Here is an 18,326-nt window from a genome sequence, read left to right as displayed (position 1 = left end):
AAGGATAATTTGACGAGGACACTCGCACTTTATATTTATGACTGATGGACTGTTATGGACAAAAACCAGACGGACATATTAAATAATCCAGGACAAAGGACAATTAACCCATGGGCATAAAACTAAAATCAACACGTCAAACATCATGATTACGGAAGTTTAAATAAGCATAATTCTTTTATTTCATATTTAATTTCCTTTATTTTATATTTAATTGCACTTCTAATTATCGCATTTTTATTGTTATTATATTTAATTGCACTTTTAATTATCGTACTTTTTAATTATCGCAAGTTTATTTTATCGCACTTTTATTATTCGTAATTTCATTTATCGTTATTTACTTCATGCTTTAATTTAAGTCTTGTATTTATTTTTAATATTTTACATTTGGTTTTAACTGCGACTAAAGTTTTAAAATCGACAAACCGGTCATTAAACGGTAAAAACCCCCCTTTATAATAATAATATTACTTATATATATATTTGTATTTTTATAAAAGTAAACTAATATAGCGTTGAGCTTTGTTTAAAAAAAAAGATTCCCCGTGGAACGAACCGGACTTACTAAAAACTACACTACTGTACGATTAGGTACACTGCCTATAAGTGTTGTAGCAAGGTTTAAGTATATCCATTCTATAAATAAATAAATATCTTGTGTAAAATTGTATCGTATTTAATAGTATTTCCTAGTAAAATATAAACTATTTCGTATACCTTAGCTTTGACACCAAGTATTTTTGGCGCCGCTGCCGGGGAACTCTCTTAAAAGCCGGAAGCGCAACGCTAATATATAAAAAAAAAGAGATTTTTAGTTAACTTTTATTAAAATTCGTTTTTGTAAAAATACGTTTTAATTATTCAAAAATATAAAAAGAAAAACAAAAATATAAGTATTTTAAAGATTTTGTTAAATATTTAAGTTTTATAAGTTTCTTTATTTTTATTTTAGTTTATAAAAATATAAGTTTTATTTAAATATCTTTTATTTATTTAAAAACAGAAAACAGAAAAATATATATATATATATATATATATATATATATATATATATATATATATATATATATATATATATATATATATATATATATATATATATAAATCTAGTTTTAAGATTTTTATTTATAAAATTATAAAATATTTCTATTTTATTTTTTATATATAAGTTGTTATTATATAAATACTTTTATTAAAACAGAAAATTAAAAAACAGAAATTAAAAATAAAAAAATAAAAAAAAAAAAAAACGCGTAAAATTTCAAACTGCTCCAGATCTGAAATTCTGAACCCCGCGATTCGCGGGGTTTGATTCAATAAATACCGCGACTCGCGGAGACTTTCTGACAGGCGACAAAACCCTAATCGTGCATTTATTACAGATTATTATTAATTATTATTATTATTAACCCTAATTATTATTATTATTATAATTAAGTTTATTTTTAATTTAAGTTTTATTTAATTTATATTTTTTTTAAATTAGTTTAATTAATTTGTAAAATTAGTAGTTTTAATAAATAAATAATATAAAAATAATATTTTTATAAAAATTGTACTTTTTACAACTTTTTGTATATTTTTATATTTTGTCCCTTTTTAATCTCTTTAGCGTAATTTTTGTATTTTTAGCTCATATTTAGTTTTAAACTTAGTTTTTGCCATAGTTATTTTTACTCCTAGATTTTTAGGCTTTGCCGTAGAATTCCTTAAGTGCTTTTTCTTTAGACTAAGATTTAGGTACTTTAGAATTTTGCGACGCCTTTTTAAGTTTTAGTTTCTTTTTAAGTTATTTCCATTTGAGATTTAGTTTTTCTTGTAAGCTTTAATATTTTTAGACGACCTTTTATTATGTATCAATTATCATTCCAATTAGTAATCTCAATTTGCGATTATAATTTTAAGTTAGTTGTAGTAATAAGGTTAGGTTAGTCAAGTATTTTTAAGTTTTATAAATTTCTTTTATTTTTTCGTCACCTTTTATTTTTCAACCATTTTTCTTTTTCAACCTTTTTCCGACGAACTCTTTTTCTTTCTTATTTCTCGCTATTCTAGTTTTAGGACATAGATTTTTATTCTACTTCTTATCTAAATTTCTTAAAATTACGAAAATTTATTTTAAGTGGTTAAATTAATAGACATCAAAATTTTTTGGTTCGTAGTAATAGTTGGATTTGTACGTAGACCGGGTTATTGGAGCCAAACAGTCCTCAATTATATTGAGACCAAACGAATCCTGCCCCTCTGCTGCATCTTTTGGCTATTCGAAACGTGGGCAAAATCAGAAAAGTCTATTAATTGGATAACTTATTATAATTTTTCTTTCCTTTTTAAAACTAATAGGATATTCAGTGAATGCACCGAGCAAGACGTTCACCACCTTTTGTACGTTCACCACCTGTAACTAGATCAAGACATTTAGCAAATATAACCGCCGTTGATTTTTCTTTAGAATCGTCATCCAGTCAACCAAGTACTTCAGTTCAAATTTCCGATAATCCATTTTTTGAACCCAACCTCACAATTGAGAATCCGGAGAATATTCAGGAACGGTTCATAGATCCTGAACCATTAAACTTTCCTCCGGAGCCACCAATTATTCAAACAGAGATTGTTGAGGAACGAACCATTAAATCAGAATCCTCTAGTGATTCCGATTCAACAAATTCAATTATGGAGAATCTGGAACCTTTAAGTATGGAAGACCGAATGAGAGCTAAACGCACTGGCCAAGGTCACGCAATTACTCATCCAGACATTAATGCGTCAGATTATGAAATCAAAGGACAAATTCTACACATGGTGACTAATCAATGCCAATTTAGTGGTGCGCCGAAGGAAGATCCAAATGAACATCTACGTACCTTTAATAGGATCTGCACACTATTTAAAATCCGAGAAGTGGAGGATGAACAGATATATCTCATGTTATTTCCCTGGAGTTTAAAGGGAGAAGCCAAAGATTGGTTGGAATCGTTACCTGAAGGGGCGATCGATACATGGGACGTGTTAGTTAAAAAATTTCTTAAACAATTCTTTCCTGCATCTAAAGCCGTAAGACTTCAAGCAGAAATTGTTACGTTTACACAGAAGCCAAATGAAACTCTATATGAGGCGTGGACAAGATATGGAAAGTTATTAAGAGGATGTCCGCAACATGGTTTAGACACCTGTCAAATAGTACAAATATTCTACCAAGGATGCGACATCACTACAAGAAAAGACATAGATATAGCAGCTGGTGGTTCTATTATGAAGAAAACCGAAACTGATGCTTACAAAATTATTGATAACACTGCTTCCCACTCACATGAGTGGCACCAAGAAAAAGATATCATTAGATCATCTAAAGCAGCTAGAGCCGATTCTAGCCATGACTTAGATTCCATTTCCGCAAAGATAGATGCTGTGGAGAGACGAATGGAAAAGATGACTAAAGATATTCACTCAATACGAATTAGTTGTGAGCAGTGTGGAGGACCACATTTGACAAAAGATTGTCTCAGTATTGAATTAACAATGGAATAAAGAGAGAATATTTCATACATAAACCAAAGGCCTGGAAATAATTATCAGAATAATTATCAACCGCCAAGACCGATTTACAATCAAAACCAGAATTATAACCGAAATATTCCATACAACAACCAACAAGGTCCTAGCAATCAACAAGTATCCAATAATACTTACAACCAGCAAAGACCTAATTTTCAAAACAAACCACCACAACAAACCGATGATAAAAAGCCGAATTTAGAAGATATGATGACAAAGCTAGTTGAAACTCAAACACAGTTTTTCACATCTCAAAAACAAACCAATGAACAAAATGCTCAAGCATTTAGAAATCAACAAGCTTCTATTCAAAATCTGGAACAAGAAGTAAGTAACCTAGCAAGGTTAATAGGTGAAAGAAAACCGGGAAGTCTACCTAGTGATACAAATGCTAACCCCCGAAATGAAACAGCTAAAGCCATTACCACAAGAAGTGGTACAACACTTAAACCACCTGAAATACCTGTAACTTCTGATGAAGCCATTCCTACTCCACAAGAACCACAACCTGATCAAGATAAGGAAAAAGAACCGGTAGTTGAAAAGGTTAATGAAGATAACACAGTTAAGGATAAACCTTATGTTAAACCATACCAACCACCACTTCCTTACCCGAGTAAAATGAAGAAAGAGAAACTTGAAGCCGAGCAATCCAAATTCTTGGATATGTTTAAACAGATAAATGTAAATCTTCCTTTCATTGATGTGATTTCAGGAATGCCTAGATATGCTAAATTCTTGAAAGATCTAATCTCAAATAGAAAGAAAATGGAAGAACTCTCGGCTGTTACTATGAATGCTAATTGTTCAGCAGTGCTGTTGAATAAGATACCAGAAAAACTATCTGATCCAGGAAGTTTCACAATTCCATGTTTTCTGGGTAGTCTTAGTTCAATAGAAGCATTGGCAGACTTAGGTGCTAGTATAAATCTAATGCCGTATTCACTATACGCTAAACTAGACCTTGGAGAATTGAAACCAACCAGAATAAGCATACAACTAGCCGATAGATCAATAAAATATCCTAGAGGGATAATGGAGAACATGCTAGTTAAAGTTGGTACTTTAGTATTTCCAGTAGATTTTGTTGTTTTGGACATGGAAGAAGATTCTCAAGTTCCTCTCATATTAGGAAGACCATTCTTAAACACGGCTAAAGCAATGATAGACGTGTTTGGTAAGAAACTGACCCTAAGTATAGAGGATGAGAGTGTTACCTTTTCAGTTGATAGAGCAATGCAACAACCACAATCTGCAGATGATACATGTTATTATATTCAAACTATAGATGCACATGCAGAATTATTAGAAGAATTTCCAGAATTACAAGGAACAGGAGAATGTTCTTTAGGAGAAGGTAATGAACCAATTGATGAAGCTGAAATGTTAGCTACACTTATAGCTAATGGATATGAACCAACAACAGAAGAAATTCAAATGCTAAAAGAAGAAGACAGATATCGATACAAATCATCGATAGAAGAACCTCCGAAATTAGAGTTAAAGCCACTTCCAAACCATTTGGAATACGCTTATTTACATGGTGAATCTGAATTACCTGTAATAATATCGTCTTCTCTTACTGAAAATGAGAAATCACAACTCATTTCTGTGTTGAAAGCTCATAAACCAGCCATTGCATGGAAGATTCATGATATTAAAGGAATAAGTCCTTCGTATTGCACACATAAAATCCTTATGGAAGAAGGTCATAAAACGTATGTGCAACGCCAACGAAGACTAAATCCTAATATGCAAGATGTAGTTAAGAAAGAGATTATTAAACTGCTAGATGCAGGTTTAATTTATCCAATTTCTGATAGTCCATGGGTAAGCCCAGTTCAATGCGTACCTAAGAAGGGTGGCATGACTGTCATTACAAATGAGAAAAATGAGCTTATTCCTACTAGGACTGTAACAGGATGGCGTGTATGTATTGATTATAGAAAATTAAATGACGCCACCAGAAAAGATCACTTTCCCTTACCTTTCATTGATCAAATGTTGGAAAGATTAGCCGGAAATAGCTACTATTGTTTTCTAGATGGATTTTCCGGATATTTTCAAATTCCAATAACACCCGAAGATCAAGAGAAAACCACATTCACGTGCCCTTATGGTACTTTTGCTTACAAACGCATGCCATTTGGACTTTGTAACGCCCCTGCAACCTTTCAAAGGTGTATGATGGCGATTTTTCACGACATGATAGAAGAATGCATGGAAGTTTTCATGGATGACTTTTCAGTCTTCGGTGATACATTTAAATCATGTCTAGTTAATCTGGAACGAATGCTAATTAGATGCGAAAAATCAAATCTAGTACTTAATTGGGAGAAATGCCATTTCATGGTTAAAGAAGGCATCGTTCTTGGACATAAAATTTCAAAAGAAGGAATTGAAGTGGATAGAGCTAAAGTAGATGTAATTGCTAAACTTCCACATCCCACCAATGTTAGAGGAGTTAGGAGTTTTCTAGGGCATGCCGGTTTTTACCGACGTTTCATAAAAGATTTTTCTAAAATTGCCACTCCTATGAATAAACTCCTAGAAAAGGATGCTCCATTCATCTTTTCAGATGAGTGTATCAAATCTTTTAATATTCTTAAAGAGAAAGTCACTAATGCGCCGATCATGATAACACCAAATTGGAATCTACCATTTGAACTCATGTGCGATGCAAGTGATTTTGCAATGGGAGCCGTTTTAGGACAAAGGATTGAAAAACGATTTCAACCTATATATTATGCTAGTAAGACATTACAAGGAGCACAAACGAACTATACAACTACTGAAAAATAACTCCTTGCTATTGTCTTTGCTTTTGACAAATTTCGATCATATCTCGTTCTAGCAAAAACGGTGGTCTATACCGACCATTCTGCTCTTAGATACTTATTTTCAAAATAAGATGCTAAACCAAGATTAATCCGTTGGATCTTACTCTTACAAGAGTTTGATATTGAAATCCGAGATAAAAGAGGAGCAGAAAATCTCGCCGCTGATCATCTTTCTCGTCTTGAAAATCCCGAATTAGAAGTTCTAAATGAATCAGCCATACAAGACAACTTTCCTGATGAATATCTATTGAAGATAGATTATAATGAAATCCCATGGTTTGCAGACTATGCAAACTACTTAGTATGTGGATTCCTTGAAAAAGGATTATCGTACCAAAGACGAAAGAAATTCTTCAGTGATATAAAATACTATTTCTGGGAAGATCCACATCTGTTTAAAAGTTGTCCCGATGGAATAATACGCCGATGTGTATTTGGAGATGAAGCTAGTAAAATTTTAAACCATTGTCACACAGGACCAACAGGAGGGCATTATGGGCCTCAACTAACAGTAAGAAAAGTTTATGAAGCTGGATTCTATTGGCCTACAATTTACAAAGACGCACACCTTCTTTGCAAATCCTGTGATGCATGTCAAAGGGCCGGAAAAATAAGTCAACGTGATGAAATGCCACAAAATGTCATCCAAGTATGTGAAGTATTTGACATTTGGGGTATTGACTTTATGGGTCCATTTCCAAAATCTAATAATAATCTATATATACTCGTAGCCATTGATTATGTATCTAAATGGGCGAAAGCACAAGCTCTCCCAACTAACGATGCACGAGTTGTAGTCAACTTTTTAAAACGTCTTTTTGCAAGGTTTGGAACACCGAAAGCTTTAATAAGTGATCGGGGTACTCATTTCTGTAATAATCAACTTGAGAAAGTTCTTAAAAGATATGGAGTAACTCATAAAATCTCTACCGCATATCATCCACAAACAAGTGGACAAGTTGAAAATACCAACCGAGCTTTAAAACGTATTCTAGAGAAAACCGTAGGATCAAATCCGAAGGAATGGTCCATTAAATTGGAGGATGCACTTTGGGCTTTTAGAACAGCCTACAAAACTCCAATTGGAACCACACCTTTTAGACTTGTTTATGGAAAAGCATGTCATCTTCCAGTAGAAATTGAACACAAAGCATTTTGGGCTTTGAAGACATGTAATCTTGATTTACATGAAGCCGGACGTCTACGATTAAGTCAACTAAACGAATTAAAAGAATTAAGACATGAAGCATACGAAAATTCGTTAATCTATAAAGAAAGAACGAAGAAATGGCATGATAAAAGAATCAGAAGTTCAAAAGAATTTAAAGAAGGAGACAGAGTTCTTCTTTTCAATTCACGATTCAAGCTATTTCCTGGAAAATTGAAATCAAGATGGTCTGGACCATTCATAGTCAAAAGAGTTTTCCCATACGGAACGATAGAATTGATAAATTCAAATGGGATTGAATTTAAAGTTAATGGTCACAGAGTTAAACATTACATACATGGTCCGATGGAAGTCGACAACGAAGTTAATCACAATTTCGACACCACAGCTAACTAAGTGTGGGGAGAATCAAGTCTTTAAAGGATAATATGTATTTCTGTTAGAGTTAGATTGTCTGTTTTCGTGTAGTTTTCGAAAATGGAACCCGAATGGTCTTTCCCTAGCAGACCCTAAAGAACTAGTCTTCTCCCCCCATTCTGAATTTTTATTTTTTTTTAGGTTTTTACAAAATGAAGACTGCCTGTGAACTAAACCAAGGTCTAATGCTACACGCTTTGATCACTAAACGTAATAATGACATACTACCGAGTGAACTAGTATCAGTAATCAGAGAAAGAATGGACGGAGTTAGAAAAGAATCCAGATGCGAAGATAATAAGTTACAATTTGGTAAAGGAAAATCAAAATCCGCAGCGAAAAGAAGAGCACGACACCTAGAACGATGTCACAAATGCGGAAAATGGTCACATGGAGGTAAATGTTCAAATAATCAAACCTATTCAAATACCGAATTTGTTACTTTATGCAGAGACGGACCGTTCATATGTTTAGAAGAAAAGACACTGAATGCTCGAGGTTACGCCTATGTAGCCATGGAAAACCAATTAAACCGACTATCTTATGAATGGGATAGATCATATAACTAAGAAATCTATTCCACAGGTATGTCTGTACAGTTTTTATTTTTATTTTTATTTTTAACCTTTTGATAATAAACGCTAATTTGTTCGCTAAAAAGTATTAAATTGGTATTGAATAAAATTAGGTTTGGCGACCGAAATTATTGATATCATTCAAAAAATTTATTACATCACTGCGAAATTTAACGTTTATTCTTAAGGTATAAATATCTTTAATCAATCAACCCAAAATATTTCAAAAATTCGTCATGAGTTAAATTAGGTCTTGGAACCGAAATTACTTTACCGAAAAGAGGGGCGCATATTTTTGATAATATTTGATTGATTAAAGTGGGATAAAAAGACAAAAAGATTTTTAATTTTATTTTTACCATGTTTTTAAAATTAATATTTGAACCCTTTATTAATATTGTAAACTTTGTAAAAAAAATATATATATTTAAAATTGTAAATATTTGAAAAAAAAATTAATATAAGTTTGGTATGAATTTGTAAATTTTTAAATTTGGTGTGAATTTTTAATTTTTAAATTTTGAATTTTATATTTAAGTTGTGTGAATTTAAAAACAAAAATTTACTTTATCTCATTAAGTTAAGAATATGAAATTTTAAAATTCGTCGTAAGTTGAAGACTAGGTCTTTGAACCGAAATTGCTTTACCCGAGGGAAGGACGAGAACTTTTATTATCATTATTTTTTATTGAATTAAAGTATGCCAAAAACATTGAAAAAATCCAAAAATCTTAGCTTTTAAAACAATCGCTACAAAAAGACAAATTTTAAAATTTTGTCGAGGGACGGACTAGGACATCGATCCGAAACGACCTCGTCCTAAATAACAAGGGAAACAAAATTTTAAAATTAAGTACTTAATTGTTTCAAAAGTTAATGATTATAAAAAAAAAAAAAAAAAAAAAACTCCGCGACTCGCGGAGTTTGGAGGGTTAATCCCCGCGACTCGCGGGAGGACCGGATTACAGAAAAAAAAAAATAAGAGCTGAACCAGCTCATTCCACACAAAACCCACAGAAAAACTGCGAACATACTGCCGAAAATACACCCAAAAACACCCCCAAAATCACAATTTTTAACCGTTAATCACCAAATCTTTTGCTAAAATCATGTTGAGAAGGATGCTATCTAAGAATTACTCAAGAAAAACGACTGAAAGGGGTGAATCTTCATCCCAAGCCCGCAATGCTCCTGCTGAGAATTTGGAACAACAGGAGGTGGATAACTACTACAAGCAGGATATACCTCATCCAGTCATGACCTTTTCCGATATGCACTTGGAAGAGTTGCACCCGAACCTGAGAATTGACAGACTTTGGATAGATTATCCAAAATATCAACGGGGATTGCATACTCTTCATTCTAAGGTTGTTGAGGTACCGAGGGTCATAGAATGGGGACCCTTAGAAGCTGTAGAATTGGCCGGGCCAATTAGGGAATTACTTGTACAGAGGTATGGTAATTCTTCTTTTAATGACTGGGTAGGTTTATTCACCATGCGTAGACCTGTATATAAAGTATGGTGTGAAGAATTGTTATGTAGTATAGAGTTGAATGATCGGGTAGCTAGTTTAACCGATCGTTCTTTTATTAGATTTTTGTTAGGCGGTTCGATGCGCCACATGTCTCTACTGGACATGGCTCAGGCTTTACGTATATATACGCCTGAGGAGTTAGCGTCTGCCGATTGTAGAGGATTGATACTAAACGGTAGAAAGATAGATGAAAATTTTGATACACACGGTGTGTGGAGTCAAATGACAAGCCATCACCGTTTCAAAGGGGAAAATTACTCTTATTTGGATATAGATAGAGCCGAATTAAGAGTGATACATAGGTTTTTAGCTAATTCGATTACACAAAGGGGTAAGAACAAGGAAAAAGTAAATGAACAGGATTTGTTTTACCATATGTGTATTCGAGACCCACAAAGCGCTGTAAGTATACCGTATTGTGTGGGTTATTATTTATCAGCTATGGTTCGAGGGATGCGACCGCATAGCATAATAGGAGGTGGTATTTTTATTACTTTGATTGGTGAATATCTCGGTGTGGATATAAGTCGGGGGGGATTATTAGTAGAAGAACCAGAACCCCGCGATACTATAGGTTTAAATGTATACCATGGTGCGAAAGTTTTGAAGAGGCGAAATAACGCCGCAGTACGATACCATGGTAGACATCCACAGGTGGAGAGAAACCAACAACAAGGTAATGTAGGAGGGGGGAATGAGATGCAAGAAATGCAAAGGTTTATAGCTTCTCAGGAATACGAAAATGCTAGACAGAGAGCATTTGAAGATTGGCAAGTTCATCAGAACCAAATCATAGCTCATTGCCAACATATAGGTAGAAACTATATTCCTACACCGAAACCCATCTTCCCTCCTTGGTCTATAGAGATGCAGCCACCATATCCTACGTATGACCCTGCCGAAGCATTCTATAGCACCTATGGTTATGCCTGGAACCCCTATTGGTACCAATATCATCCTTAGTTTACTTTTTTTTTTATTTTGTAATTTGTAATTATTGATACGTTTAATACTTTTGTTAATATTGTAATCATTTTTATAATTGTCTAACTTTTATTCTTAGATTTTAATAATTTTTGAATGTGGGGTAATATACCAAACTTCAAAAATATGTATATATGTTTGCAGTTTATCTTATGTACACAACAGGGTAAAACAACGCATTTTCAAAGACTGGCATTAAGTTCAGCAAAAGCAACTAATTTTGACGACAAGATGCAAAATATATGTGAAATAACAACAAGACGGAATGAACAAATGATGTGCACCATTTATCATTCAGCAAACAAACGCCAATATATTTGGAAACTTTGGTAAAAATTTAATCATTTTCACACAAATCACCCTCAATAATTTAAATTATTCCTGATTTCTTGAATAATGAGGGCATTGCAAGATCTTAAGTGTGGGAAGGGGTTAAATTCTTTCAGATTTTAAAATTTTTATCTTATACACTTGGTTACCATTAAAAATACTAGTAAAGCAGTAGTTGTATTAGAATCTAGTGCTCTCTGATAATAAAGAACATCCCTAGTCTTATATACTGACTACCCAATTCTAGTAAAATTTTTAAAAATTTTCAATTAAATGAACTCAAAATCATGTTTATACATATTTATGAACGATAAAACTAGGTTTTAACACCGAAATTATTGTTACCTCAGAAAGGACATAAATTGAGAAACAAACCAAAATGTTAAAATTCATTTAAAATGGAATAGAGGACGATAAAAAGGAAAATAAAAGCCAAGTGTGGGAAAATTTACCAAGTTATCTTAAACATATGTCACATATATCTGTAACAAATAACTGAAAATACTTTTGCTTTGGACTAAACTAAACTGTTTTACCCAATGAAAGAAAAGAAGAGATGGATCTACACGATGAATCAATTCCATCATTAAAAGGAAGTAAAGTCTTCCGAAAAAGAAACGCGCTTCTTGATTTAGGTCATGAAGTTGTCGTCCAGACCAGCTGTAGGTTGACGAAAAATCTAGAAAAGTCATCACTAAAATCAGCAGAAAATCCACGGACCTCAGCATTAAACAGGGTCGCCAAGTGGTCAGATTTATCCTAACCATGAGAAGGATTTATCTCGTACAATGGGGGGGCGCCATGCAAATTAGCTGGATAAGACTAATGAATCAGATCCCCAGAAAGGATGATCTCCTTAAAGATTAAAAATCAGCTTTTAAGACTGATATTACTCAATCCTAGAGATTGACCTTAAAGATTGAGAATTCAAACTCATGGAATTCAATGATATCTAAACTCGAGCTTGAACGAGAAAATATTTTGATCAAAATTATAAACCGATTTGTTTTCTGAAAACCCTATTTTCAATGCGTTCATTACCATTGAACGTAAAATCCTAGGAATTCACCTGGAATTCATTAGGTCACCTGAACCAAATCGGGTGTCAACCGTAAGAACGGTGGTTGCATAGCATGGTCAAAGACAGGACCTTGTGCCATACCGAAAAATTATAAGGGTGAGCTTTACTATTGCTCCTACCAAGGATAGTAATTGCGTCCGACACGTTATAGACCATAACTAAAAGCATGTCAGGGGACATTGCCTTAACAGTTGCTTGTTCAACGCTTTCCTTTACAACCGGACGGTAGTTTACCGAAAGGTAATATACGAGACAAGTGAACTGGACGTGTTGCTTTCCAAATACAAGGTTAGCAAGTGGGTGACACAAAACCGCAAGTTTTGAGCTAAAATTTTCAAATCTGAAACCCACCAAACCCACAAAAATATTTTGCAAACACCGGTAAAGGGTTATTCCGGAAAACTTATCTAGGGTAAAAACTAGATTTAATTTTCAAAAGATCAAATGTTTTCATAAAGATCCAATTTCCTTAATGGATCTAAATTTTTATAGTCATGTGGGACTGTAAACCATATCGTTACTACCATTGTTTATACCGCCGTATAGAAATCACTGATGTACAAAGTGTGAAGAATAAAGAAGTGATTCTAGTATTTCAAGACAATATTGCTTGAGGACAAGCAACGCTCAAGTGTGGGAATATTTGATAATGCTAAAAATGAACATATATTTCATAGCATTATTCCTCAAGAAAGACAAGCTTTTAGTTGCAATTGTTCTATTTACAAGTGATATTCGTTTAAATAATAAAAGGTGAAGACAAAAGACAGATTCAACGAATTGAAGACGCAAACGACCAAAAAGCTCAAAAGTACAAAAGACAATAAAAAAGGTTCCAATTATTGATAAGAAACGTCTCGAAATTACAAGAGTACAAGATTCAAAACGCAAAGTACAAGATATTAAATTGTACGCAAGGACGTTCGAAAATCCGGAACCGGGACCAGAGTCAACTCTTAACGCTCGACGCAACGGACTAAAAATTACAAGTTAACTATGTATATAAATATAATATAATATATAATTAATTATATTAATTATATATATATTATATATATATTATAAACCGTCGGTAAACAAAGAGCCAAACTCCTCTGAGCTGTAAAAGGAACCTCCGCGACTCGCGGAGTTTGAAGGCAAAAATGCCGCGAGTCGCGGAGCCCCAAAAATCGAAAATCCCTATAAAGCCAACCGAATTCTGATCGCAAAAATCAATCTTTTTCTTCTTCTTATCATACGTAAATTATATATATATATTTATAATTTATATTTTAATTTTAATTATAATTCTAATAATAAGGGTATGTTAGCGAATGTTGTAAGGGTGTAAGTCGAAATTCTGTCCGTGTAACGCTACGCTATTTTTAATCATTGTAAGTTATGTTCAACCTTTTTATATTAATGTCTCGTAGCTAAGTTATTATTATGCTTATTTAAAACGAAGTAATCATGATGTTGGGCTAATTAATAAAATTGGGTAATTGGGCTTTGTACCATAATTAGGGTTTGGACAAAAGAACGACACTTGTGGAAATTAGACTATGGGCTATTAATGGCTTTATATTTGTTTAACTAAATGAAAGTTTGTTAATGTTAATATAAAGATTTACAATTGGGCGTCCCTATAAATTACCATATACACTCGATCGGACACGATGGGCGGGGTATTTATATGTACGAATAATCGTTCATTTAACCGGACACGGGAATGGATTAATAGCCACTAGAATAATTAAAACAGGGGTGAAATTACATTCAAGGGTAATTGGTGTAATTGCTAACAAAGTAGTAAAACCTTGGTTTACACGCAGTTGATGTAGCGACCCGACCAAATCGTCATTGACGGCGCCGACTACTTAGGTCCCGTTACGTGGTCGTAGTCCCTATATGAGACTCGTTTGACCAAAATTATGTCGCATTCATTTGAAAGGTACAAGACTTGCAAGTTTAGTTTACAAAACCGTTCGACAACAAGTCTAAGTTTACAAAAGTCATAAAGTATAAATGAAATAACTTGCGACATAATATAAGTTGAAAAACACAGTTGCTATAAATAGCGTAAGTATGTAAACAATATGTTTGAATCCAAAGGTGCTATCACTAGCGTATGTATGTATGTATCTTGACTCCAAGCAAATAATCAGAGTGTATGCATGTATGCTTGACCCCAAGCAAGTATGAGTGTACGCGGAAGCATGTATCAAATAGCCAAGTATGAACCTGAGAAACATATAGAAAACTGTCAACGAAAAACGTTGGTGAGATCATAAATGTATTTGTAAACGTATACTTTGAACCACAATAGTTTGTATAGATGATTATCCAAATCGTATTTATTCCGAAGAATGTAGTTTGTATTGCGAGCACCCAATTACCAAAGCTTAACTGAATCTTCCCTCTGAATTTTGAATATAGTGTTAGAACATACACTATGCACGTTGAAATTATATTTCATCCACTAACGGTAGCGAACCGTCTGAATGAGGGTTCGTTAAACCCGTATGGCCACACAACATAATCACTCGCTTACACTTACACCCTGCAAGTGGAACTAATGATAATTGGATTGAGGACTTTTGTTCTAACTCGTCTGTATCTTTGTATTCGCATTTGTGTTCAAAGTATAAAAGTATGAAAAGTATATATACATGTGAAATGTATATAAGTATGTAATGTATATGTTTCTCAGCCCACGATTTAAAAGAATAAAAGTTGTTGAAAAGGTGGGACTATGATCTCACCTCGAGTGCACGAGTAATAAATGTACTTCACAAAGTAAACGTGTGCATGAATGTTGCTTAGCCTTGACCTAAACAAGTAAATTGTATCAATTAACCGGTTACGACACAAGGTCGGGTGAAATGTGTTCAATTAGTCCTATGGCTCGTTACGACTCGAATAGTATAGCATGTGAATCACGTTGTCAAGTTTCATGCAAGAATCAAGTATAAAAACATGTTAGAACGATTGTAATAAAGTTTGAGTTGACATTTCAAAACCTTACCATTAGAAAGGAAATCTTATTACGTTTCCAACGATATTTGATTCATCGAAAACGGAGTTACGGTCAAAAAGTTATGGCCAAAACAAGTTTGCTGAAGTTCGGATGAAACAGGCAATTGTCGCGGCGCGACAAATTGCTCCGCGGCGCGACAAATGCCTATTTTGAAGGTCAGAAAGCCTGAAAAACATGTTCTAAAATCACCCTTTGGGCCACGGCGCGACAAATTGCTCCGCGGCGCGACAAATAACGTGGTCTGGTGCCTGGTCAGTTTCAAAAGTTCAAGTCTTGATCAAAACTTCAAACAACCATAAAACGCAAACCGTAAACAACTAGAAGACGTATCTTATACCGTTGGAAAGCTCTTTTGACAAGGAACACAACTAAGCACTTATCATCAAACAAAAACAACATTTTCCATAACCGATTTCTCGTCAAGTGATCATTTAAAAGTCCATTTTCAAAGTTTCAAGTTCATCAATTGCATTTTAAGTTTCGGGAATCCAATTCACACATATGATATGCCGTTTTGAAGGTAATGAAGTATACATTACTACTAAACACTAACAATTAACATTCCATGGCATTTAAGCATCCAAAAGTTCATGTCAAGAACTATCAAACCCTAGTCAAACATCACAAAATCATTAATCGGGTTTTTGAAGTTTTCTTAATCAACCTACGCATCAAAACGAAGCTAGTGATACTAGTAACACAATTAAAACATGCACTTTAACAATCTAACAACATTAACTCATCCAAAATCAAGGATTAAGCAAACCCATTTCAAGTTCATGCTAGTTACTCCAAAAACAACAAATCGAGCAAACCAAACATATATTCATGTTAGACTTGAGCCATAGACACTAACTAACACCATTTCAAATCAAAAACACGAATTTAGAGAAATCTAGAGTTTTAGAAATGTTACCCAAACGAGATGAGGTTGGTATCAAATTGTAGAGGATGAAGAGAGGATTCCAAATATGTAATTTGTTTTGAAGTTTGCTTCCCGATCCGAATTTAGATGATGATTTATGTTTGTGTTCTTGAGAGAAAAAAAAGAAAGAAAGAAAGAAGAAGAAATGGATGAATGAGGGGTGGAGGTGGTGAGTGGTTGACTAGTCAACTACTAGCCACCTCTTTGGTCAAGTGGCGGAACTAGTCCCTCAAGTTTCAGAGCGGGTGCGGGAATTAACCAAACGAATATTTTTAAAACGCAAGTTAACGAGAGATGTTATAATTAAATGACGGAATTATTATGAACGTTAGTCAACGGAGACTACGAATTTAAACACGAAAGATTATTATTAAAAAAAAAGACGGTGTTAAAAATAAATTTAACGGAAAAACGCGGGATGTTACATTATCCACACCTCAAAAGAAATTTCGTCCCGAAATTTAGTTGGAAGTAGTAGTTGTTGAATCTTACTCGAGATCTTGCGTTGTAAATTCTACGAATAAGTGAAGGTACGTCCTTGAGTATTTCCACGAATTTTGACGGTCGGGATCATATGTTGTTTTAAGGTTTGGCTTCCATGATTCATGGTTTCAATCGGTCCTCCTAGGAAGTGAGGTTTATCGTCGATAGTGAGTTCATCAAAGGAGATAACAAGTTCTCGTTTCGCAAAACACGTCTTTGAGTTGATACATCGAATGTAGGATAAACGGAGACTCAAAATGGGTCGGAAAATCTAAACGGCTAGCAACGGGTCCAAAACTCCCCAAGATTTCAAAAGGATTAAAATATCACGAATTTTGTTTTCTATGTTTCCCGAAACGGATTGCACCTTTCCAAGGTGCGACTCTTAACGTGACGTGGTTTCCCACGTGGAATTTGAAATGTTTACGTCTAAATCGGCGTAGCTCATTTGGCGACAACGAGTCGTGTTGGGTCTTTCTTGGATATGGATAAGTTTTCTCGGTCGCTCATGCATAATCCCGGTCCCGGTGAATTGGTCATCGTTTACTTGGTTCGACAAAAGGAGAATGACGTTTCCGGTCACATGTGGTCTCAAAAGGAGTGACGTTAAAACTCGAATGAAAATCATTGTAGTATGAGGATTCGGTTAAAGGAAAATACTTTTCTCAAGTAAATTTGAAGTTAGTAATACAACTCGTATTATTGATTCTAAGGTTTAAATCGTATGTTTGTTCGGTCCGTCGGGTTGCGGATGGTACGCGGTACTCATGTCTAAACGTGGTCCCGAGGCTTTTTGTGAGGCACTCCGAAGTCTAGAAATGAAATGAGGATCTCAGTCCAAAACGGAGTACATTCCGTAAGGTATATTTAGACAAGTTTGTTAGGACAAGTTTCTCAAGAAAATTCGCGTCGCGAAAGATTTATCAGTTTCCAAAAACGTTCGTCGGGGCAAGTCCTCATCGGTTTCTGAAAGAAAAACGTTCGTCGGAACTATTCACCCTCGAGGTGAATACTAGTATAACGTGGAGAGTCTCTCTCCATTGGGAATTTAGAATAAGGACCTCCTGAACCGGAAGTACGAGGGTGATGCAAAAGAAGTTTCCGCCTCGGTGCGAGCATAACGAGTAAATCGTAATTAGTCAATAAGACTGTGCGAGGACGAGATAGTATACACGTGTAACATACGGTTGAAGTCGAGAGGAATCGGTAATTCATTCGGAAGCATAAGTATAGTTCGACAAAAGTCGAAGGGGTGTCCCCGGTATGGTTGTTATCAATATTCTCGGAGTTTTCGGATGTCCAAACATGAAAGGATGAAGTCATGTACATGGCACATGGTGGTGTTTAGGTTGATCGAGTCTAACCACCATCACGCGTCACTAGAACTTTGGTATGTCTTACCGTAATATAACCA

Source organism: Rutidosis leptorrhynchoides, chromosome 3 (assembly GCF_046630445.1).
Source record: "Rutidosis leptorrhynchoides isolate AG116_Rl617_1_P2 chromosome 3, CSIRO_AGI_Rlap_v1, whole genome shotgun sequence".
Lineage (NCBI taxonomy): Eukaryota > Viridiplantae > Streptophyta > Magnoliopsida > Asterales > Asteraceae > Rutidosis > Rutidosis leptorrhynchoides.
Note: the sequence above shows the minus strand (reverse complement) of the source record.